The sequence below is a fragment of the Arachis hypogaea genome, chromosome 12 (genome assembly GCF_003086295.3).
Source record: "Arachis hypogaea cultivar Tifrunner chromosome 12, arahy.Tifrunner.gnm2.J5K5, whole genome shotgun sequence".
NCBI classification, from domain to species: Eukaryota; Viridiplantae; Streptophyta; class Magnoliopsida; order Fabales; family Fabaceae; genus Arachis; species Arachis hypogaea.
Genome location: NC_092047.1, coordinates 47,043,960 through 47,068,939, shown reverse-complemented (window position 1 = coordinate 47,068,939; position 24,980 = coordinate 47,043,960). Strand labels below are relative to the sequence as shown.

The following is a 24,980-nucleotide window of genomic DNA, read 5'->3' as shown; positions in this document are numbered from 1 at the left end:
AGTAGTAAAACTCACTCAGAGTGAGGTCGATCCCACAGGGATTGATGGATCAAGCAACTTTAGTAGGTGATTAGTTTAGTCAAGCTAACATTGGTGAATTGGATGAAATTGAAGCAACAGAACACAAATTGCAGGAATTGTAAAATGCAGAAGGTAAATGGCAGAAGCTTAGAGAGCAAGGAATATAAATTGACAGAAGCTTAAATGACAAGAAATGTAAATTGCATCAAATGTGAAGGGGGTTGGGTGCTAAAAATTTAAAGAAAGCAATAGATCTGAGATAGGAAAAGTAAATTCAGATTGCAGCAAGTTCAAAGGTAAAGTTGCATAATGTAAATGTGCAGAAAAGGAAATTAAACTTCAAGGGAAACGAAAATGTGAAAGTGCAGAAGAACAGAATTTTCAAGAAGGTGTAAATTGCATAAACTAAATTGGGAGCAATATAAATGGAGAAGTAAAATTGCAGAAAAGGAAAGTTGAGGAGAGGATTGTAAAAACTAAAATTTTGCATAAACTGAATTCAAGATTGAAAAATAGAAAGTGCAGAAAAATTAAAAGTGTTTCAAAGAGGTCTTTCTATTCTACCCTACTCCTATTCCTCTCTAGCAGAGCCAGCCTTCTAATGAAATGAAATTGATGCCTTTATATAGGCTTTACAAAAAATGAAAATGAAATTGAAATTGAAAACAAATTACAATTAAATGAAATTCCTAATCCAACTGATCCTTGTGCCTTTAAGTGATGTCAATTGGAATTTGCTTGCTTTGGATTTGAATGAGAGTGGATCCGGATGCATTTGGTGACTTGGGTCTGTGAAGAATTGGATTCAAGATGGCACTTGATTGAAAATGGACCAAGAGTGCTAGCTCCAGTGGAGCACTCCGTTTGGTTAGTGAACTGAGCGCTCACTAGCCCTTGGTATGCCTTCCTCGTGTCAAGCCTCTTGGTGTAGCACTCAGTGAGGAGAAGAGAACGTAGTGCTACACTTGGTGTGAGGTTCCCTCTTCGAACCTTGGCTGCTCCCCTTCTTAGCTAGCATGATGCAACGCTCAGTTAAGTGTGTGAACTAGCGCTCCTTTGCTTGCCTTGGTTTCCCTCTTCGAACCCTGGCTGCCCCTCTTGTGAGTGCTGCGCCTTGCTTTTCTTTTGAGCCATGCTCGAAAATGCTCAATTGATTGAGCGTAGCGTTCACTTTAATGAACGCTTGCTCCTTGTGTGCCCTCAATGCGCATCTTGCTTCTACTTGAGTTTCACGCAAAAGGTGAAACAAGTGAGCGTGGCGCTCATTGTTTAATGAACTCTAGGCTTTATTAGTAACGCCGTTCATTCATTAATAATACCAATTTAATAATGCATGGTTCATGATGGCATTAAATATATGCATGCTTTAATTAGTGAACGTTTAATTAGTGAGGGTGCAACGTTCCTTCATTTCATTCATTCTTTAATTAGCATTAGTAATTAAGTTCCATGCATGCTTTCATTGGTTCCTTTAGTAATGTCGTAGCATTCTTTTATTTGGCATTAATGATTTAATGCTTCATGGTAATTGGCTTTGTAATGCCAATTAACGTGAAGCTCATGCATTTCATCCATTAAATGCATGCTTTAGTTATTAATTCATGCATGCATAAAAATGTATATGCATCATTACTATTGCCAAGGCTTCATGGTCTTGGGCCACACTTTTAAAAGCATGGCCTAGGGTCCAAAGCGTGCTCAATCTTCAAAACGTGCCACAAATTTCTTCTTTTCTTCTTTTGAGCTGATTTTGTACTATTTTGCTTCTTTTTCCACTTATTTCTACAAAATTTATAAAACTAAAAGATCAAGGGAATATACCATTTAAGCACAAAAGAATGCAATATTTAAGCACTAATAATCAATTTCTTGTGTGAAAAAGCATAGAAAAACATGACTTGATGACATGTCATCACCCGGTACCGCAGGAGAAAAAGTGAAAACCGTCAAAAACCTTAGAAAAACATTAGAAATGGAAAACCGAGCGTTAATTTTAAAGGTTTGGCCCGAAATTGGAACAAACGGGCTAAAAACGCTAACGGGTTAGACCGAGCCCAAGTTGGGCCCAAGCCCAACATACATAAGGTTCATTTAATGAACCCTACCCTTTCACAAATACACACACATCAGAATTGAAAGAGGAGTAGAGAAGAGATTGAGCACTATTCACTTCAATCTTCTCAAGCCCATATCTTGAGCTACATAGCTCCGATCGCCGCACTGTTTGCGGCTATGCATTCCTTGTGAAGAGCTCTACAAAACCCATATAAGAAACAGGTGAGTTAACATCGAAATTCTCTCAGTTCTTCTCTCCAAAATTTTGGGTATTTAGGGCTTTTAGTTGAGTATTTGTGATTTTGGATGTTTAGGTTCACTATAATCCTTGCTTAGCATTGGATTTTGGCTATCAAAATTGTTGGAAAAGGTAAAAGACATTAAACCCTTGTGATATTATGTTTAAATGGAACCCTAGGTTGATTTGTGATAGTTTATGCATATATAGTTTGATTATTGTGAGTTTGGAGCTTGTTGGTGCTTGTTGGAGTTACATTGGTGGCTTGCTTGTGGTGGAGAACTCAACTTGTGCCATTTTAGGATTTTGGTGCATATAGGGAATCGGCCAAGGTATGGTTTCGGTTTCCTCTATGTAGTATATAATATTCAGGGACACTTAGGCTAGTGACCCATAGGATAGGTTTGGATTTAAATGGTTGTTGAGTTGTTGAATGATGTTATATGATGTTTTATGATGAATTCATGATTGTTGAGTTTGATTATGATAAATGATGATGATTGGTTGTGTGAATTAAAGTGTGAATGGTGATGATATATGTGATGTTGAGATTTATGAAAATAATAATGTAGAGGGAAAGTGTGAATGAGAAGTGATTATAATGTGATATATTGATGTTGAGGTTGAGGATGATAGAATGTGAAGAAAAATGTTGTAAGATTGGTGTATTATGACACAAAGGGTAGTTTTTGATGAGAACTAGAGTTTGGAATGGCTTAGGGTGGCTTTGGTTGTGGTTTACAAGGAATTGTGAAATTTGGTAAAAGTGAATTTTTGGTGAACTTTGAGTGATCATAACTTTTGCCTCGATTTCAAAATTGGTTGAAATTTGTTTACGATTAAAGTTCATTGAAAACCCTTTTAATCGATATAAAGTTATGATCATTCAAAGTTGGTGTTGAAAATCTGAAATTTTGTAAAGTAACAGAAATTTATAATTTCTGATATGTGCGCATGCATAACCCTGCGAAAATCTTATTCTGTGCGGACACACAGACCTGTGCATACGCACAGGCAAGAAAGTGCTTACTGGTTGTAGCGCTTGCACAGCTGGTGCATGCACACAGCAATCAAAAATTACAACCTGTGCGTACGCACAGCCCTGTGCGCACGCACACGTTGGGGAAGCCAGTCTGTTGAGAGTGCTAGCATGGGTTGTGCGGGTGAACAGACATTATGAATTTTGGCACCTATGCATACGCACACTCCTATGCGTACGCAGACGTTTTAAAACTTTCCAGAGCGTGCGCGCGCACAACCCTGTGCGACCGCACACGCTGTGTTTCTCAAATTTTATTTGATTTCAACTATTCTACCTTCCCAACAAGGTTGTAAGCTTCTCTAACACCATTTTAGGACTCTTGGGCCTAGTTTTGGACATTTAAAACCTTGGGAAAGAATTTAATGGCTTTGGATGATATCGTTTGAAAAACTTAGAAAACAGAGGCCTAGGTTTCTGGTGTGCTGAGTATAGTTTGATGTCATGTGATGAGTGGTTGATGTATAAGCTGAGAATTGAGAAACTGTTGAGTTCGGAATAAAAATGTGAATTGACAGCATTTGAGATGGGTCGAGGACTCGAATGTGTGATGAGGAATCGCTGATGTATTGAAACTGTTTTCTGAAAAACCATTGCACTATTATTTTATATTGAGATTATAAGACGCTATGCACCCGGCAGGGACGGCGGTTGGATCCCGCCTGTCGAGGTAGTGGCGGCGGCGTAAGGGCAGTGGTTCATCCCGCTTGCATTGAGATGTGAGGTTTGTGGCAAGAGTATCCCGCTCGCATCCCTTCGAATCAATAAAGCGTGCAGGAGCAAGTACCTGGACAGTGATCCGAGCACTATATCTCGGGGGTTCCCACATGAGGATTCCGAAGGGCGACGTCTCCATGGAAATGTGTCGGGTTGGCAGTTGAACCGACAATGTAATATCATAGCCAATAGGACAGGCATTCATAATATGGATTTTCTATCTGTTTGTATGCTTTGACTACTTGTAATGGCTTGCCTATTTGTATAACATGCCTATATGCTATTTGAATTCTTTGCCTTATATGCTTCTACTTGTGATTTACTTGGATTGTAAGTAATTGTGTTTTCTACTGGGATTGAAGAGGTTCGGAAGGCGGTAGCAATGGTATCGCATGGAGGATAGGTTGGTGAAGGCTGTGGGACAGCGATGTTTAGTTAGATTAGAAATCCCCGTAAGATAGAGTACCATGTTTATTTATGTTAAGATTTATATATTATGCTTATTTGTTTTAGTATGCCTTAAGTTTGAAATCTTGTGATGGATATGGAGCTTAGGATTACCTTTGGCGTCCCGGGGTCTTATATCCTACATCACTGAGCACTGTTACCATACTGAGAACCTCCGGTTCTCATACCATATCTCTGTTGTATTTTTCAAATGTAGGTCGCAACCCACCTCGGTGAGTTGTTCGATTGGTGATAGAAGCGGAGGATCCGGATATCTTTTTGGAGTCTTTTGTTTATTTTGTTATACATCTCTCACTTTTGTATTTTGCTTTGCCTAGAGGCTTGTATTTGAGAAAACAAAACATGTATAAGCTGTTTTTACTGTCAGGTTTTGTATGTCTATATATATATGGCTAGCCGGCTTAAACTCCGCGAGCCGTGGCTGGATTATTATGATATTACACTATTATATTTTGATATATCTTATCTATATCTTGTGCTTTAAGTTAGAAGCTTCGTTATTAAGTTTTCACTTTTCACATCCTATTTTGAGCTATATTTTTCATCGGGCTTCTAGATTATATTAATCATTTCTATAATTTATATGTATGAGCTTAGAACTGTCGTAATCTCTGATTAACCTTTTCTTTACGACACGAGGTAAAACTTAGGATAATTAGGGTGTTACAAGAGTTGTGGAGGAATGTGCCAAGAAGATAGCTTTGGCAAGAGATTCTCGTGGTTGTACCAGTATCCAGGATCGTGGGAAGTATTTTCCCCCAAAGAGACAAAACCCCAAAAAGGGTGGAGATGCCTCTCAACGTTCTCAAGGTAACTTCAGAGGGACTGGTGCACAAAATTGTGATCTCAATGGTGCCAACAACTTGGTATGCACAATTGTAATATCACTCTTCTTCACAACTTCGCATAACTAACTAGCAAGTGCACTGGGTCGTCCAAGTAATAAATCTTTCGTGAGTAAGGGTCGATCCCACGGAGATTGTCGACTTGAAGCAAGCTATGGTCACCTTGTAAATCTCAGTCAGGCAGATTCAAATGGTTATAGAGTTTTAATAATTAAAAGATAAATAAAACATAAAATAAAGATAGAGATACTTATGTAATTCATTGGTAAGAATTTCAGATAAGCGTATGGAGATGCGTTGTTCCTTCTGAATCTCTGCTTTCCTACTGTCTTCATCCAATCCTTCATACTCCTTTCTATGGCAAGCTGTATGTTGGGTGTCACCGTTGTCAATGGCTACTTGCCGTCTTCTCAGTGAAAATGGTCCTCTACGGTTTCCCGCATGGCTAATCAGCTGTTGGTTCTCGATCGTGTAGGAATAGGATTTACTATCCTTTTGCCTCTGTCACTACGCCCTACAGTCGCGAGTTTGAAGCTCGTCACAGTCATCCCATCCCAGATCCTACTCGGAATACCACAGACAAGGTTTAGACTTTCCAGATCCCAAGAATGCTGCCAATTGATTCTAGCTTATACCACGAAGATTCTGATCTCACGGAATGGAAGGCTCTGTTGTCAGGAGAGGCAACCATGCGTCGTGGACCAGGAATCCAAGAGATACACACTCTAGCTTGTTTTCATGTAGAACGGAAGTGGTTGTCAATCACGCGTTCATAAGTGAGAATGGTGATGAGTGTCACATAATCATCACATTCATCATGTTATTGTGTGCGAATGAATATCTTAGAATAAGAATAAGCTTGAATTGAATAGAAGAACAATAGTACTTTGCATTAATACTGGAGGAACAGCAGAGCTCCACACCTTAATCTATGGTGTGTAGAAACTCCACCGTTGAAAATACATAAGAACAAGGTCTAGGCATGGCCAAATGGCCAGCCTCCCCAAATGGCATACGAATTCGAAAATAGGGGAAAAGACCCCTAGTACCATAGTAAAAAGTTCTATTTATACTAAACTTGTTACTAGGGTTACAGAATTAAGTAAATGATGCAGAAATCCACTTCCGGACCCACTTGGTGTGTGCTTGTTTCTGGCGTTTGACTCTGCTTTGCAACTTGTTTCTGGCGTTTAACGCCAGAATAGGGCAGAAAGCTGGCGTTAAACACCAGTTTGCGTCGTCTAAATGTGGGCAAAGAATAGACTATTATATATTGCTGGAAAGCCCTAGATGTCTACTTTCCAACGCAGTTGAGAGAGCACCATTTGGATTTCTGTAGCTCCAAAAATTCTATTTCGAGTGCAGGGAGGTCAGAATCCAACAGCATCAGCAGTCCTTTGTCAGCCTCTGAATCAGATTTTTGCTCAGGTCCCTCAATTTCAGCCAGAAAATACCTGAAATCACAGAAAAACACACAAACTCATAGTAAAGTCCAGAAATGTGAATTTTGCTTAAAAACTAATAAAAATATACTAAAAACTAATTAAATCATACTAAAAACTATCTAAAAACAATGCCAAAAAGCGTATATATTATCCACTCATCAGGGACCAACTGTGACCAGTATCCCCTAGCGAAAGGGAGAGGTGTATGTTATTCTTGTGGGCTGCCTGGACATATAGCCAACAATTGCCATCGTAGAGAAAAGTAGAATGCAGATCGATTTCAACAGCAAGGTTAAGGTAATTACGAAGATGATAACTAAACTCTAATTGCCATAAAGGATACGAAATCGCTGTGTTTATTCGTGGCTTATGGCAAAGATGAGAATTTAGGACCGAGAGTGCCAAAACTTAGAATTGAACTAAATTGTGCCACGTAGAGTACTACCGTTAGAGCTAGCAGAGTATTGGGATAACATTGGGAAGATGGTGAACTGTTGAGTGTTGAGGCAATTAGAAATGGAGATAAACAAGTGAGCATGACTAAGGCTTGAATTTGGCTGGGCTTGACAATAATTTACATTTGATTTTAGTTATGATAACCGGTATTCATTGGTTGTTTATTATGTCAAGTTATGGTTTTGTACTTAAGGATGAATAATCCGAGTAGGTACCCTGATTTGTGTTGAGATCCTGCGTAATATGTTTATGGAGATTGAGGATTTTAATGAGATTTTGATTTAAGCATAGAGAATAGTCTAAGGCCCTAAATTGAAATCGGAGTCTTAGGATGGACTTAGGCATTATTTGGGATAACTGGGTTTTTAGCGGCTGAAAATCAGAGTGACGCAGCGGAGACTTGCGAGAGCATTGACATAAGATAATGGTAATGAGGAGTAGTATGGGATGACTAGAAATATCTTAGGCTTGAATACTCAAAGGATTTAGTCGGTTAATGTAAATGATGATTTCTAGGTAATTGAGTTTGATTGTGGCTACGAGATTAGATTGATCTCGAACTAGTTATGGAAATGAGTGTAGGTGTGTAATTGGATTTGGGTGATAAGTGAGTGAAAAAATGTTATGTTTCAAGGATAAATATTATGATACTTGATTATGTCGATTTTAGGGTTTTTGGTTGGAATTGATAACGATTGGTTTTGAATGGCACACTTGAAAAGTTGAGTTGAAATGTTGAGCCCTAGTATTAATTTGGATATATTGTATATATTAGATTGAAATATATGTTGTTTGGAGCTTGAATTGGTGTTTTGGAGTACTTGGTGTTGAGCTAAAGTAGTGGCTGTGCTTGAGTTTCTTGATAGAAGCTTGGATAGCTTGTGGAAAGACCATCTTTGGTGGTTTGAGCTTGTGTGGAAATCGGCCAAGGTATAGTTTCGGTTTCCTTTAGTTAATATGTTGTGGATAACTTAGGATAGTGGCCTTTAAGATAGGATTGAATGATTGGGTATATGATTAATTTATGTAAATTGTTATGTTTGATGATATGGAGTCTTGGATATGTGTGATATATGATTAATTTGAGGGGAATTTTCAGTTTAGGTGCGCTAAATGCCAGGTTGGGCGTTTAGCACCAGGACGCATGCCATCTAGGGGATTCGCCACTGCCTTTACGGCGCTAAACGCCAGGAGCGACGTTTAGCACCAGGCCATTCAGGGAAATTTTTAATTATTCATTATTTCTTATTCAAAAAAAAAAATATATATATATATATATATATATATATATATATATTATTTACCTGAAAAATAAAAATAAAAAACTTCGCGCTAGCGGCACAGTGCCTGACGGGGTCCTTCGAGAAGGAGTTTTGAATTTGAAAAAGGGATATTTATGAGCCCCACTGCACCACCCCACTACCCAATCAACTCCTTCCCATTTCCCCATATCCCTCCATTCCATAACTCTCCCTTCCCATAACCACTTACCCTAATCCCCATTTACCTCTTATTTAATTTTTTTCACCAACCTCCTATAAATACCCTTTTACTCCACTCTTTTAACCACAACAAATATACATCTTCTTCTTTCTTTTAACCTTACAACCCTTTTCTTTCTCTTTCACTACCATATCCTCCATATCTTTAAATTCCCCCATATTTCCCATACCATACCACCATCTTCTTCCCTCTACCCTCTACCGCACTGCTTTCTTTCCTTAGTATTTATCACAGATGGCACCCAAGACTGGAAAGTCTTTCTATAGGAAGAGGAAGGAGAAAGCCCCAATGAACGGTCCTTATGATGCGACCCAGTTCAGTTTCAAGGTCCATGAGGACCACTTCCATGATATTACTGGGCAAAAGAAGGTGATTCCGAAGGTTCAATTTGACCTTAAACCGGACGAATACCCAGAGATTCAGGCTGAGATTCAGAAGAGGATCCGGGGCACATTGTGCAACCCAGTTACTGAGGTGGGTCAACTCATGGTCCAAGAATTTTATGCTAATAGTTGGGTGACTTACAAGCATGTGAAAGGTGTATACCCCAGCACCAAGAACTAGCAGACGATGGTGAGAGGGTGAGTTATTAATTTTAGTCCACAGAGCATGAGAGAGACACTCCGCCTACCACTGACTGGGAGGATGATGAATGCTACACTAAGAGGGTCAACAGGGACAAGAGGCCAGAGCAGATATTAACAGACATATGCCTTTTGGGAGCCCAGTGGAGGCTCAATTGTGAGGGGCAGCCTGGGTAGTTGGGCCGGCACGATCTGACACCAGTTGCTAGGGGATGGATGGAGTTCATTCAGTGCTCCATCATCCCGACAAGCAACCATTCTGAGGTGACCATGGACCGAGTAGTAATGATTCACTGCATCATACTCGGTAATGAGGTGGAGGTGGAGCAGGTGACTCCACAGGAGATCTACAAGGCAACTACGAATACCTCTATGATGCGTGAGCATCTTGTACCCTTTTTTCCCTTGTTTTCTAGTTGTTTTTAGTTAAAATTTATTAAGTTTTATTATATTTTAGTGCAAAAATCCTCTTTGAGCTATTTTAGTGTTTGATAATTTCAAGTGAAATTTGGAGCAATTTGGCACAGTTTAGAGCAAAAGAAAAAGATTTGGAGTTACCCTTCTGGGCGCTAAATGCCAAGCTGGCGTTTAGCGCCAGCAAGCTTAACAAGACAGAACGCTTCTACCTTTTTGGGGTGCTAAATGCCGAAACTGGCGTTTAGCACCAGGCAATCCGAATTGAAGGCCTATTAAGGAAGCATCTTCAAGTGGATTTAGCTTTTATTAGTTATCTTTTATTTTATTTTTGTAATTTCTATTTACAAACAATATCTTTTAGTTTTAAGATTTAATATTTTATTTTATTTTCAAATCAAATTAGGTTAGATATAAAAGGGAAAAGATTCACCCTTTAGGGGGATCTTCGCACTTTTGCACTTTCACACTTTTCAGAACCCTTGTTTTCTCTATAAGTCATGAGTCACTAAACCTCTTTGGCTAATGTTAGGAGCTCTGTTTATTTCTATGGAGTAAGACTATTATTATTCTATTTTAATTAATGTACTGATTCAATTTCAAGGATTGCTTCGTTCTTAATTTTATGAATCTAGGTGGAACGAGAGTATGACCCTTATTCTAGATGCGTTCTTGTGACCCTTGGGAGAGGTCTCTCACCTAGAGACAGCTTGAAAGTAAATTCCTCCTAAATTGCTAATTACTTGAACTAATCTGGATACGTGACATATAATCCGTTTAGCTTTGGGTAATTAGGGTTTCTATGGCCATAAACTAGATTTGAACTTAATCCTTTAATCAGCATCAAGTGACCAAGAGATTGGTGGTTGATGAAGGTTAGATGAGACAAAAAAAACTAAGAGATTTGGGTTTAGTCAATTATAGTTTGCCATGAAATGAATCTTGCATGATTAAAATAGTTGGTAAGAAACCTTAATCCGAAAAAGTAAACATCTCTGATACTGTAACTATTTCTCTCATTGATTTCTATACCGAACTCACTATTTGCTTTCTTTACTCTTGTTTTATTGTTTAATGCTTTTAAAACCCACAAACCCAAATTTTTCATTCGCCTGAATAAGCCAATCAGTGGACCATTGTTGCTCAGTTCCTCAGTCCTCGTGAGATTGACCCTCACTTACCTGAGGTATTACTTGAATGACCCGGTGCACAGGCTGATTCAGTTGTGGATATTCTCAAAATCTGCACCACTCCACCAGTGTCAGGCTAGCGTTCCTACATCTAATCTTCTGCCTTTGTGAGGCTGCTAAGGTGCGCATTGAACATGACACTCTTATCCCCATCGAGTGGGCCCATCTCTAAGAAGACTATGGAGTATGCTCAGGAGTATGCTAGAGCCCCGAGAGAGGAGCCAGCTCCTGTACCTCAGCCTTAGCAGCCTGAGATGCCTCAGGGATACTATTTCCCTCCACACGATAATTGAAATTAGTTGACATCATCCATTGGGCATTTGGCATCGTCCGTTGATCAGCTATGGATAGACCATGAGGGCCACTTTGCCCTCCTTTAGCAGCTAGTGGAGGAGCAGCAGAGCCAGAGGCAGGAGATGGAGCAACTGAGGCGTGATTTTGGAGTAGCTGAGGACGACTGAGGTGGTTGAGTTTCTTTATTGATAATCCCCGTATTTTCTGTTTTAAGTTCTTATCTCTTATTTTCTGTTATATGTTTAAATCCTTTGCATGAGTAGTATTAGTTTGAGTCTTTTTTTATTTCCAGATTTTTTCAGTATTTTTTTGTTTTTATTGAAAAGTTATCTCATGTATTGTGCATCGAGCTTGAAAAAAAAAAGAAAAGAAAAAAAATAGAAAAGTGATAGAATGCATGAGAACTTGAGTTTATATATTCTAAGTTGTCTTATTTATCTTGATGTGGCATTTATCTGTGGTTCTGAATGTATGAATAGAACAGTGTATATTGATATTAGAGTTAAGACTGTTGATTCCTGAAGTACAGGAATTTAGATAAGTATTATGCATTCTCCAAATTAAACAGAAAATTAATCTTTGAAGCAAAAGAAACAGCTAAAAAAGAGAAAGAAAATAAAAGCAAGGTCCAAGGCTCTGAGCATCAAGGACTAGGAAGGTTAAGTATGATCAAAAGCTCAAAGAGTTATTTTCCTAGCCATATGCTTATGGTGTAAATGTGTCAAGGAAATATCGAGATAGAACACTTAGAGTCGAGACCAAGTGCCAATAAAGAGTATGCCAAAGGTTCTAAGAACCACTGACTGGAAAAAAATTAAAAGAAGAAAATTAGAACTCAAAGAGTTCCCCAGTTAAGTGCTTGTGGTGTTTTTGAGTCAAGTAAAGTTTGAGACAAAATATTTAGAGTCACGGCTAGGCTTAGGGTGCAAAGCACCAAAGAAAATAACAAAAGGAAAAGTTGTGTTCAAGGATTAATCAGAGGTTAAAAAGAAAGAGAATTCATAATATTATCCGGATTCTAGTTCTAAAGGATATTAACATTTCTGAACTCCAAAGAATAGTGAGATGCCAAAACTGTTCAGAATTACAGTGTCACCAACCCCACTCAGAGAAGAGATAGGAGCTAAATTGAAAGCTCAATTCTCAAGCAATTCCACTTCTCAGTTTAATTTTATTTTTAGTTGCTTGAGGATAAGCAACAATTCAAGTTTCGTGTTACAATGCGTGAGCATCTTTTCTCCATTTTCTTATTATTTTAGATATAAAGTTAGTAAGTTTTATTGAGATTTTAGTGTTTGAAACCTATTTGGATGCTACTTTGAGGCGCATTATGGTTTTCTTTGTCTTAGGAAAAATCCGGGCGAGTTTGGCAGAGTTTGTGCAGAAGAAAAAGAAGAAAAAGCGAATCTGCTATGCTGGTGCCAAACGCCGAGCCTAGCGTTTGGCACCAAGTGTCTCGCGGTGCGAGCAAGGTCTTTGACTAATTGGTGCTAAATGCCTCGACCTGGCGTTTAGTGCCAGGAGTTTCATGATTCGTGCAACAGCCATAATCCTCTCTGCCTCCTCGGCACAAAAGGCCGAGCCTAGTGTTTAGTGCTAGGAAAACCACAAAACTCCATAATTTTCTTTGCCTCACTGGCACTGATAGATAACCAAACGTGGTTTTGGATTTTTCACAAAATAGATTTTCCGTTGTAAGTATAGCTCCGAACCAACAATTGATCCTAATCAAAATTTAATCCAAGATATTGTCACAATTCAAATCAAATTAACCGAGAGTATTTAGACTCCCGGGTCGTTCTCCCTAGGAACTAGTGTCAACAAGTGCATACAATTTTGGTTGCAAGAAAACAAGGGGTTTTCAATGATAAGGAAGCAATAAAGAAATAAAAGAACAAGACAAAATTTACAATTAATAAACTAATGAAAGAACAAAAAAACTATGTATGTAATATAAACAAGTAAGACTCAAAATTGATGGAAAAGTGGTTTAAAACATAAATGAAACCTTGACTTGGGATGAGTCATGGAATCCCTTCCTTGCCATAACCACAATTGTGATAATTGTGATGGATTAATTTCACTAAGTCAACCCTTAACATCGAAGGATAAGTCAAGTGAGCATAATTGTCATTAATCCACAATCCTAGCTAACTTACCAAATTAATTGGTAAAAAGCTAGCGTTAGTGGATACAATAACAACTAACACCCCACGAATTATCACTAAATGTTGGACATTATGGCTTTAGTAATCCATAAACTCATTTTTCCCAAGCCAAGGGGTGGAAATTACCCCATAATCAAAATTGGCATTTTATCGAACACCTAATATGCATAATCATAAAATATGGCAAAATTGGTAAATTAATAAAAGCTATGAACCACAAATGCTCAAAATCAATAAAGGCAACTCAAACAAACATATAAAAGCCATCAAACATCAAATTAAACAACTTGGAATCTGAAATTGCAAGACTACGTAAATATGGACAAAGGAGATGAAAATAAAAGCAAGTGTAGAACAAGTGGTATAGTAAAAGAGAGATATAAAGAAATACTTACAATAAAATTGCTATAATCCCAAATCAAAACTTGAAGTATAAAATGCTACAAACCCTAACTAAGAACCCTAAAAGAGAATTTCCTAATCTACACTACTCCTACTCCTACTATGTGTTTCTACCGTACAAGTGAGCTCCCTTTGTTATGTGTTGATATGCCCTTAATATAGCCTCTCAAACCAGCCTTCAGTACTTCAGAAATGGGCCTAGAAACCCTCAAAACTGTGCAGCACATGACTTTTTAATGGAGGCATGCATTGGTACCTGTGCAGATGCACAGGTGTGTGCATCTGCATACTTCGCCGAACCTCCACTTGTGCGTACGCACAGAGGGTTGTGTGCACGCACACTTCGCGATGCTCTGGATTCACTCTGCTTGTGTTCTTGTGCGTACGCACAAGTTGTTGTGCGCACGCACGCATGCTGATTTCCTCCTTGTGCGTACGCACGCATCCTTGTGCGCACGCACGCATGGCTGAGCTCTCCTGGCCTCCTTTGTTTTCTTCATGCTTTCTCCCTTTGTACATGCTTCCTTCCACTTTTTCCTTTCCAAACTTGTCTCTAGAACCTAAAATCACTCAACAAACATGTCATGGCATCGAATGGCATAAAAGTGGGATTAAAATCACTAATTTAAGCTCAAAATCGCATGTTTTCACATTTAGGCACAATCTAGAGAGAAAACACAAAAGTATGCTATTTTGGTGTTTAAGTGTGTGTTTATATGATGAAATCCATCCAAATTGAGCAAAAATATATCGAAAAATATGGACTCATCAATTCCCCCACACTTAAACAATAGCATGTCCTCATGCTAAACCAACAAGGAGAAGGATAAAAGGGCAAGCAACTTATTCAATGCAACTATGTATATGCATGCAATGTATACTATATACTATCTATACCTATATATCTATCTATATTATAATTTCCCATGAAATTGGTGAAAACAAACAATTAAATTCCCAAGCAAGAGTGTAAACATCTAGGACAAAGCAAGGAAATAATCCAATGCAAGCAAAATCTAGAGAATTGATTCAAGTTTCAAAATGAAGCAACTTGCAAGAATGCATGATAAGAAGGTATGGAATCATAGAATCGAGTGATCGAACCTTCACTATGTGTATGCACTCTAATCACTCGGTGTTTAGGGTTTAATCACTCAAGTCTTCTCTAATCATGCTTTCAAGGAATTGCTTTTCATCTAACAATCAACAAGTATTTGATGCATGCATGCAAGTATCATGAGGTCTTTAGAAGGTTGTAATGGGGTTGGGGTAAGGGTAAGATGAATATATGGCTAAGTGGACTAAAAGATTGAATCTTTTATTAGCTTAAGTATCCAACTCAACCAATCAAATCACAATAATGCATCATTGCCACCCATTACTTCTTTTCACACACACATTCATGCCTTAGTTTCTATTCAAAACACATATGCATTTCTTATTCATTTTTTTTCTTTCTTTGGGATAACTTTTGTCCCATCTTATTACTATATTTTTTTCTTTCATTTTATTTTTTTATTTCTTTTTCTTTTTCTATGACAAATGCATATGGTTAAAGCAAATTGATACATGAATGAGCACCCATTTTCCCAAATTTTCAATAATTACCCAAAACGAAAATGTTTCTCTACCAATGCTTCCCAAAATTTTCCCCACACTTAATTGTCACACACTCCTCAACGTAAGCTAATCAAAGAAGCAATTCAAGGTTATTCATGGTTTTTCGCTTAAGGTTGTGATGTGCTAACAATTAGAACAATGGGGATAAAAAAAGCTCAAAAGGGGTTAACAAAGGTAGATGCAATGGTAGGTCCATATGGGTGAGTGCGTTTAATTCAAAAATGGCCTCAATCATGCTAAATGCATTCAAGACATCAAACATCGGAAATAAAGAATCAACCAAAACCAAGATCACAATCATAGAAGAGATATAGCACACAATGAACAAAATTAGTGGTTAAAAGGTGTAACCACTCATTATAGGCTCAAAAACTCACAAGATATTTTGCTTTTTCCTCTTCTATGTTCCACAAAAATTCATTCAAGCAAGTTTAAAAATATTTTTCCAAATCAATTCAATAGAACGCCCTAAAAACAAAATTCTTGGAAATTCTTTGTTGTTTTTCCCCAAAATTTATTTCCTATATGTATGTATGATGTGATGGATGCACTTTTCAAAATTTTCCTAATTCTTTACCTAATTTTCAACATTACAAAAAATTAACATGAACAATTAGGACAAAATTGAACTAGGTACTTGATGCCAGGGCATTTTGGCCAGTTTCACTGACCTTTTCTTTACTGTTTTTAGGGTAGTTTCATGCATTTTCTTAGAAAATAAGCTCTTTTTGGGTAGATATTCACTTACATCTTGATTCAAGCATACATTGTGCACTTTACATGGTTTCATGAGGATTTTGCATGAATTTAATGACAAATTGGATGTTGCATTTCCCATTACTTGGATTAGAACTTTGATGCACCTTATTGCTTGATTTCAGGACAAAAGAAGCAAGGAAGAACCACGTTAGCAGCCATGTTAATCTAACTAATGTGACCTCTAACGTGGAATGGGAGCTAACTTGCAAAGTTAATGAGAAAAGTAATCGCCAATAACGCCCTCGAAGCCATCATAGCCCACGTTAAGAGTCACGTTAACTTAGTTAACATGAACTCTAACGTGGAAGAAGACAATAAGGCCAACGTTAGTGACACTCCCCTTTGTCACTAACGTTGGACCAAGCTCATAATTGGCCACGTTAGTTGCCACGTTAACTTAGTTAACGTGGCTTCTAACGTTAAGAAGCAAAAGGGAAGCCAACGTTAGTGACATTCACCTTTGTCACTAACGTTGGCCAAGCTTCCATAAGCCACGTTAACTCCCACGTTAACTTAGTTAACGTGGAAGCTAACGTGGAGAGAGCAATTGGTCGCCAACGTTAGTGACACTTACCTTTGTCACTAACGTTGGGTGAACCACCAAGAGCCACCATGAGCAACGTTAACTCCCACGTTAACTTAGTTAACGTGGAAGCTAACGTGGATAAAGAGGTAATAAGCCAACGTTAGTGACACTCACCTTTGTCACTAACGTTGGAGATGGCTAGCATGACTACGTTAGAAGCCACGTTAACTTAGTTAACGTGGACTCTAACGTGAGAAATAGGGGCACATTGGAACGTTAGTGACAAAGGTAAGTGTCACTAACGTTCTCGAAGGATTGGCAAGCTTACGTTAAGAGCCACGTTAACTAAGTTAACGTGGACTCTAACGTACGGAAGGGGGAGGCTTATCAACGTTATTGGGAAAGGTAAGTCCCAATAACGTGTGCGAAGGACCAAGAGGCAACGTTAGTGGCAAAAAGATAACGTGGCTCATACTTGGGTGAGCAACGTTAGTGAAAAAGGTGATTGTCACTAACGTTCTCGAACCCACACTTTCACTTAACGTTAACACCACTAACGTCCTGAGCTAAATGTCCCTGCCTACTTCACACTTTCTCTCTGCAAGCCAAGCTAAGCCCAATGATGAAGATAACTGCTTCAAACTCAGGATCCAAAGGCCCATACCCAAGACTTGAAGAGCCAACTAGAAGATCAGAAGAGTAGTATATATAGGAGTAACTTTGAATTAGTTTGAGAGCTGGAAATTTTAGGCAGCCTTTGGCCTAGAATTACTCTCTGTATTTTACTTTCTCTGCACTTCTAGTTTACTTTCAGCATGTATTCTCCATCTTTGTTTTCATTTTCCAGAGCTATGAACAACTAAACCCCTTTTCATTGGGTTAGGGAGCTATGTTGTAATTTGATGGATCAATTTTAGTTTTCATTCTCCTTCTTCTATCTTTTCTCTTGATTTTACTAGAAAGCTTTCGATCTTCATCCAATTGGGTAGTTATCTTGGAAAAGAAGCTATTCATACTTGGATCTCTTCTGAACCTTGAAAGAGGAATGAAAGGATCATGCTAGAAATGCTTTCTCATGCTGGACCAAATTGGGTGTGGATGGATATGTGACTATAATCCTTCCAACACTTGATTTGGAAAATGCATGTGGTATAATCAGTGACCATACTTCATCTCTTCTCATGAGCAATTGACCAAGGAATTGGCTATTGATCAAGATTTGAGAGATTGAATTACAAGGAATTGTAATTCGATCACTTAAGATTGCCAAGGAGATTAATGAATGCATTGATTGAGGAAGAGATGAAAATGAACTTGATCCGAAGAATGCAACATCTCCTGAGCCCAATGAACTCCCCATTTCTAATCTTACCCATTCTCTTTAATTTCTGCCATTTACTTTTATGAGCAATTGCCCCACCCCCATTTAAGATTCTGCAATTTACTTTCCGCCATTTACATTCAGCTCTTTATTTCCAGCATTTACTGTTTCCACTATTTACTTTCCTGCCATTTACTTTTCTGTAATTCCCAACTCAAATTCTGGTTCGCTCAATTAGAACATTCCTTTAATTAAAGTTGCTTGATCAATCAATCTCTGTGGGATTCGACCTCACTCTATTGTGAGTTTTTACTTGACGACGAATTCGGTACACTTGCCGAAGGAAATTTGTTGCAAGACAAGTTTTCCGCGTATCAAGTTTATGGCGCCGTTGCTGGGGATTGATTTTGAATCAACAATGATTAAATTGGAGGATAACTAGATTGAGGATTTTTAGTTTGTTTGATTTAATTTTCCGTTTGAGTAATTTACTTTCAGTTTTAGTTAATTTCTTCCCCTCCCCCCACTTTTTCGTTTTTTTTTTAGTTATTTACAATTCAGTTCACTGAACCACGAACTGTTTGATATATTGCATCACTCACACTAACAGTAATTCTAACAGAAATACTTCCTGCATCTATTTTCCTTGCTTGTGCTTTGTTGGTTGTATGATAGGGAGAAGAAGCGGTGCTTCAACTTTCTTTGATTCATAACCTGAGAGGACCTTCCTTAGATTAAGGAGGGAAGCAAGAGAAAAACGAGTAGTGGGTGCCGAGGAAGAGGAGGAATACTTTGAACCAAACATGGAAGAAAACATGGAAAACCATTATGAAGAAGAGGCTCACAACCATGGCAGAAAAGGTCGAGCAAATCATGCTGGGGAGGAGAGAAGAGCTTTAGGCTCTTACATCAATCCAAACCCAAGAAACTGTGGAAGTAGCATTCAAAAGCCAACCATCCATGCCAATAATTTTGAACTAAAACCGTAGCTCATCACCCTTGTTCAGAACAACTGTTCGTTCGGAGGAGGAGTCTAAGAAGACCCCAATCAACATCTAACCACCTTCCTGAGGATATGTGACATGGTGAAGTCTAATGGTGTTCATCCTGACGCCTATAGACTGCTCTTATTTCCATTCTCACTCAAGGATAAGGCAGCCAAGTGGTTGGAGTCTTTTTCGAAGGAGAGTTTGACAACTTGGGAAGATGTGGTGAACAAATTTTTTGCCAGATTCTATCCTTCCCAAAGAATCAACAGGCTGAGAGCTGAGGTCCAAACTTTCAGGCAACAAGATGGTGAGACTCTATATGAAGCATGGGAGAGGTTTAAGGACCTGACAAGGAGGTGTCCACCAGATATGTTCAATGAATGGGTGCAGCTACACATTTTCTATGAAGGCCTTTCTTATGAATCAAAGAAAGCAGTAGACCATTCATCTGGAGGATCTTTGAACAAGAAGAAGACCATTGAAGAAGCCATAGATGTCATTGAGACTGTAGCAGAAAATGACTATTTCTATGCTTCTGAAAGAGGGAACACTAGAGGAGTGATGGAGCTAAACAATGTAGATGCTCTGCTGGCCCAAAATAAGCTCATTACCAAGCAGCTGGCTGACCTCACCAAGAAGATGGAGAGGAACCAAGTAGCAGCAATCACCACTTCATCAGCAACCCAAGAAGGAGTGAATGAAGAAGCAGAGGGTAGTCAGGAGCAAGCCAACTACATTGGGAATTCACCTAGGCAAAACCATGATCCATACTCCAAGACCTACAACCCTAGTTGGAGGAATCACCCAAACTTTGGGTGGGGGAATCAACAAGATCAAGGCCAATATCAGAGACGTCACAACCCCAACAACAATGCAGCTCACCAACAATTCACACAGAGAACATATCAACACCACCATAACAACACCTCTCCACATCCATATCAAAACCAAAATAACATTCCTCATCCTTCCACTTCTAATCCCAATCACCCATCAATTTATGACAGACTCTCAAGGATTGAGAATCTACTTGAAGGCATAGGCAAAGAGATTCAAGACAGTAAAGCGTTCCGAGAAGAAATGATATCCAATATGCAGAATCAGGATGCTGCCATCAAGAAACTTGAGACACAAATTAGCTACTTATTCAAGCAAATTCCCAGCCACAACTTTCACAGCAATACTAACTCAACCCAAAGGGAGGAGTGTCAGGCTATCACCCTTCGGAGTGGGAAGGAACTGAAGGAAACCCCCCAGAAACCACAAGAAAAGGACTCAAATAAAGAGGAAGAAGAGCAGGATGGAGCTCGAGTGCCCACTTTGAGTTCACAAAAAGGGGAAGGAATGCTAAAGCCAGACGTCCCAAGAGTCCCATACCCTCAGTAATTAAAAAAGAAGGGGGATGACAACCAGTTTTCGAGATTTTTGGAAATCTTCAAGAAACTACAAATCAACATACCCTTTGCTGAAGCAATAGAACAAATGCCACTCTACGCCAAGTTTTCAAAGGAGCTAATGACTAAGAAGAGAAGCTGGAAGAACAACGAAAGTGTGATATTAACCGAAGAATGTAGTGCTATCATTCAGCACAAACTGCCCCAGAAATTGAATGATCCCGGGAGTTTTCAGATCTCCTGTATCATAGGGGAAATCACAGTGGAGAAGGCTCTTTGTGACTTAGGAGCCATCATCAATTTGATGTCAGTAGCTATGATGAGGAAGATGAAAATCGAGGAGGCTAAACCAACAAAAATAGCCTTACAACTGGCAGACTGATCGTTCAAGTTCCTTCATGGCGTCGTAGAAGATTTGCTGGTGAAAGTGGGAGATTTTATCTTCCCTGCAGACTTTGTAGTGCTGGACATGCAGGAGGAAGCCAAGGCTTCCATCATCCTGGGAAGGCCGTTCTTGGCCACTGCTGGAGCTGTCATTGATATACAAAAAGGAGATCTCACCCTGAGATTACACAATGAAAAGATGACGTTCAATGTGTTCAAGGCTATGAGTTACCCACCAGAACAATTGGGAGAATGTATGAGGTTGGACTCACTTGAAGATGCAGTGCAGGAAAGTTTTGAAGAAGAAGAACCTGAAAGTTTAATAGAGGAGGAGTCAACGTTTAGTGAAGAGGTTGCAACAGCAGAGATTCATATACAAGGTGCACCAAAGGAAGAGAACGAAAAGTCAGAAGCACCCAAACTTGAACTCAAAGCACTGCCACCCACTCTAAAATATGCATACTTAGGAGAGAATAAAAGTTACCCAGTGATCATAAGCTCGTGCCTTAGCCAAGATCAAGAGGATGAACTACTTAAAGTATTGCGAAAGCACAAGGATGCCATTGGATGGACTCTTGCTGACCTGAAAGGAATAAGTTCAGCCATATGCATGCATAAGATACTACTGGAAGATGATGCCAAACCATCCATTCAATCCCAAAGGAGGCTGAACTCGATCATGAAGGAAGTGGTACAGAAAGAAGTTATGAAGTTATGGCAGGGAGGGGTAATCTACCCGATCTCAGACAGCCCCTGGGTCAGCCCCGTGCATGTCGTGCCCAAAAAGGGAGGAATCACTGTAGTTCCCAATGAGAAGAACGAACTAATTCCTACAAGGACCATCACAGGATGGCGGATGTGCATAGACTATCGGAAACTCAATGAGGCTACACGAAAGGACCATTTCCCCCTCCCATTTATGGATCAGATGTTGGAAAGACTCGCAGGACACGCATATTACTGTTTTCTTGATGGTTATTCAGGATATAACTAAATAGTGGTTGATCCCAGAGACCAAGAGAAAACTTCATTTACTTGTCCATATGGAGTGTTTGCCTACAGGCGCATGCCATTTGGGCTATGTAATGCACCTGCGACTTTCCAACACTGCATGCTTTCTATCTTCTCAGATATGATAGAGAAATTCATCGAAGTTTTTATGGATGATTTTTTGGTATTCAGAGATTCCTTTACTAGCTGCCTGAGTCACCTTGCCCTAGTATTGAAAAGGTGCCAAGAGACCAATCTGGTCTTGAACTGGGAGAAATGTCACTTTATGGTGACAGGAGGAATAGTCCTTGGCCATAAGGTTTCTAACCAAGGCATTGAAGTGGACAGGGCTAAAGTGGAACTTATTGAAAAACTGCCTCCACCCAATGATGTCAAGGAAATTAGGAGCTTTTTAGGGCATGCTGGCTTTTACAGAAGATTTATTAAAGATTTTTCAAAGATAGCCAAGCCCTTAAGCAATCTCCTTGTATCTGATACACCATTTATCTTCGATGAATCATGCATGCTAGCATTTGAAAATTTGAAAATAAGGCTGTCCTCTGCTCCTATCATTTCCCCACCTGATTGGAACTTACCATTTGAATTGATGTATGATGCATCTGATTTTGCAGTTGGGGCAGTGTTAGGACAGAGGAAAGATAACTTAGTCCATGTGATATACTATGCTAGTAAGGTCCTCAATTATACTCAAAGAAATTATACCACTACTGAAAAGGAGTTGCTAGCAATAGTTTTTGCATTTGACAAGTTTAGATCATACCTCATCGGTGCTAAAGTGATTGTTTTCACAGATCATACAGCACTTAAATACTTATTTGCCAAGCAAGAATCAAAACCAAGACTAATAAGATGGATCTTATTGTTGCAGGAATTCAACATTGAAATCAGAGATAAGAAAGGAGTGGAGAACAAGGTAGCAGATCACCTATCTAGAATCCCACATGAGGAAAGTGGAACACATGATACAAGTGTGAATGAGCTCTTCCCTGATGAGCAGCTGATGACAGTTCACAAAGCACCATGGTTCGTAGACATTGTCAACTTCAAGGCAACTGGGGCCTTACCTCCAGAGATCAATAAACATCAAAAAAGAAAGCTCATGAATGATGTAAAATACTTTGTCTGGGATGAGCCATATCTCTTCAAGAAGTGTTCAGATGGAATCCTTAGAAGATGTGTTTCGGAAGAAGGACGAGAGGTCCTATGAAATTGCCACGGCTTATGCTATGGAGGCCACTTTGGAGGGGACAGGACTGCAGCAAAGGTGTTACAAAGCGGATTCTTTTGGCCCACTCTTTTCAAGGATGCCAAAGAACTAGTAAAGAGCTGTAATGAATGCCAAAGATCTGGAAACTTGCCCAAAAGAAATGAGATGCCACAAAATTTCATCTTGGAATTCGAACTGTTTGATGTGTGGGGAATCGATTTCATGGGACTATTCCCAACCTCATATTCAAACAAGTACATCTTGGTAGCAGTGGATTACGTTTCCAAGTGGGTAAAGGCTATTGCAACCCCAACAAATGATAACAAGGTGGTCATAAACTTCCTCAGGAAGAATATCTTTAGCCGGTTTGGAGTCTCACGAGCACTCATTAGTGATGGAGGGAGCCATTTTTGTAACAGACCACTAGAAGCTCTTCTCCTACGATATGGGGTAAAACACAAGGTGGCCACGCCTTATCATCCCCAAAAAAGTAGGCAAACAGAGATATCCAACAGAGAGCTAAAGAGGATTCTGGAAAAGACTGTGGGTGCATCAAGAAAGGATTTGTCAAAGAAACTGGATGATGCTCTTTGGGCATACAGAACAGCATTCAAAACACCACTTGGAATGTCCCCATATCAACTGGTGTATGGCAAAGTGGTGCACGAATTGTGAATCACACTTTTCACACTCGTACCACTAACCAGCAAGTGCACTGGGTCGTCCAAGTAATACCTTACGTGAGTAAGGGTCGAATCCCACGGAGATTGTTGGTTTGAAGCAATCTATGGTTATCTTGCAATTCTTAGTCAGGAAGTCAATTATATTTATCAGTTGAGTTGCGAATAAACAAGAAAGCATGGATTAAAGGTTACTTGTTATGCAGTAATGGATAATATGTTAGAGTTTTGGAGATGCTTTGTCTTCAGAATCTCTGCTTTCCTCTATCCTCTGATTCATGCACGCATGTCCTCCTATGGCAAGCTGTGTGTAGGTGGATCACCGTTGTCAATGGCTACCATCCATCCTTCCAGTGAAAAGGGTCCAAGTGCGCTGTCACCGCACGGCTAATCATCTGCAGGTTCTCAGTTGTACCGGAATAGGATTTACTATCCTTTTGCGTCTGTCACTACGCCCAGCACTCGCGAGTTTGAAGTTTGTCACAGCCATCCAATCCCAGAATCCTACTCGGAATACCACAGACAAGGTTTAGACTTTCCGGATTCTCATGAATGCCGCCATCAATCTAGCTTATACCACAGAGATTCTGATTAGGGAATCTAAGAGATATTCATTCAATCTGATGTAGAACGGAAGTGATTGTCAGACACACGTTCATGGATTGAGGAAGGTGATGAGTGTCACTGATCATCACCTTCTCCATAGTTAGGTGCGAATGGATATCTTAGATAGGAACACGCATGTTTGAATGGAAAACAGAAATACTTGCATTAATTCATCGAGACACAGCAGAGCTCCTCACCCCCAACAATGGAGTTTAGAGACTCATGCCGTCAAAGAGTACAAAGTTCAGATCTAAAATGTCATGAGATACAAAAATAAATCTCTAAAATTTGTTTAAATACTAAACTAGTAACCTAGGTTTACAGAAAATGAGTAAACTATAACAGATAGTGCAGAAATCCACTTCTGGGGCCCACTTGGTGTGTGCTGGGGCTGAGACTAAAGCTTTCACGTGCCTGGGGCTGTTTTGGGCGTTCAACGCCAGCTTTGGATCCTTTTCTGGCGTTGAACTCCAACTTGCAACTTGTTTCTGGCGCTGGACGCCAGAATTGGGCAGAGAACTGACGTTGAACGCCAGTTTACGTCATCTATTCTTGAGCAAAGTATGGACTATTATATATTGCTGGAAAGCCCTGGATGTCTACTTTCCAACGCAATTGGAAGCACGCCATTTGGAGTCCTGTAG

At 39.3% G+C, this 24,980-nt stretch overlaps 1 non-coding gene across 1 annotated transcript; it reads right to left on the bottom strand.

Moving 5' to 3' along the window:
- Nucleotides 1-19,321: 19,321 nt before the first annotated feature.
- On the bottom strand, nucleotides 19,322-19,428 carry LOC112731443 (small nucleolar RNA R71). The gene has a single exon (XR_003167220.1). It is a non-coding gene; the product is annotated as a small nucleolar RNA R71 (small nucleolar RNA).
- Nucleotides 19,429-24,980: the final 5,552 nt, after the last annotated feature.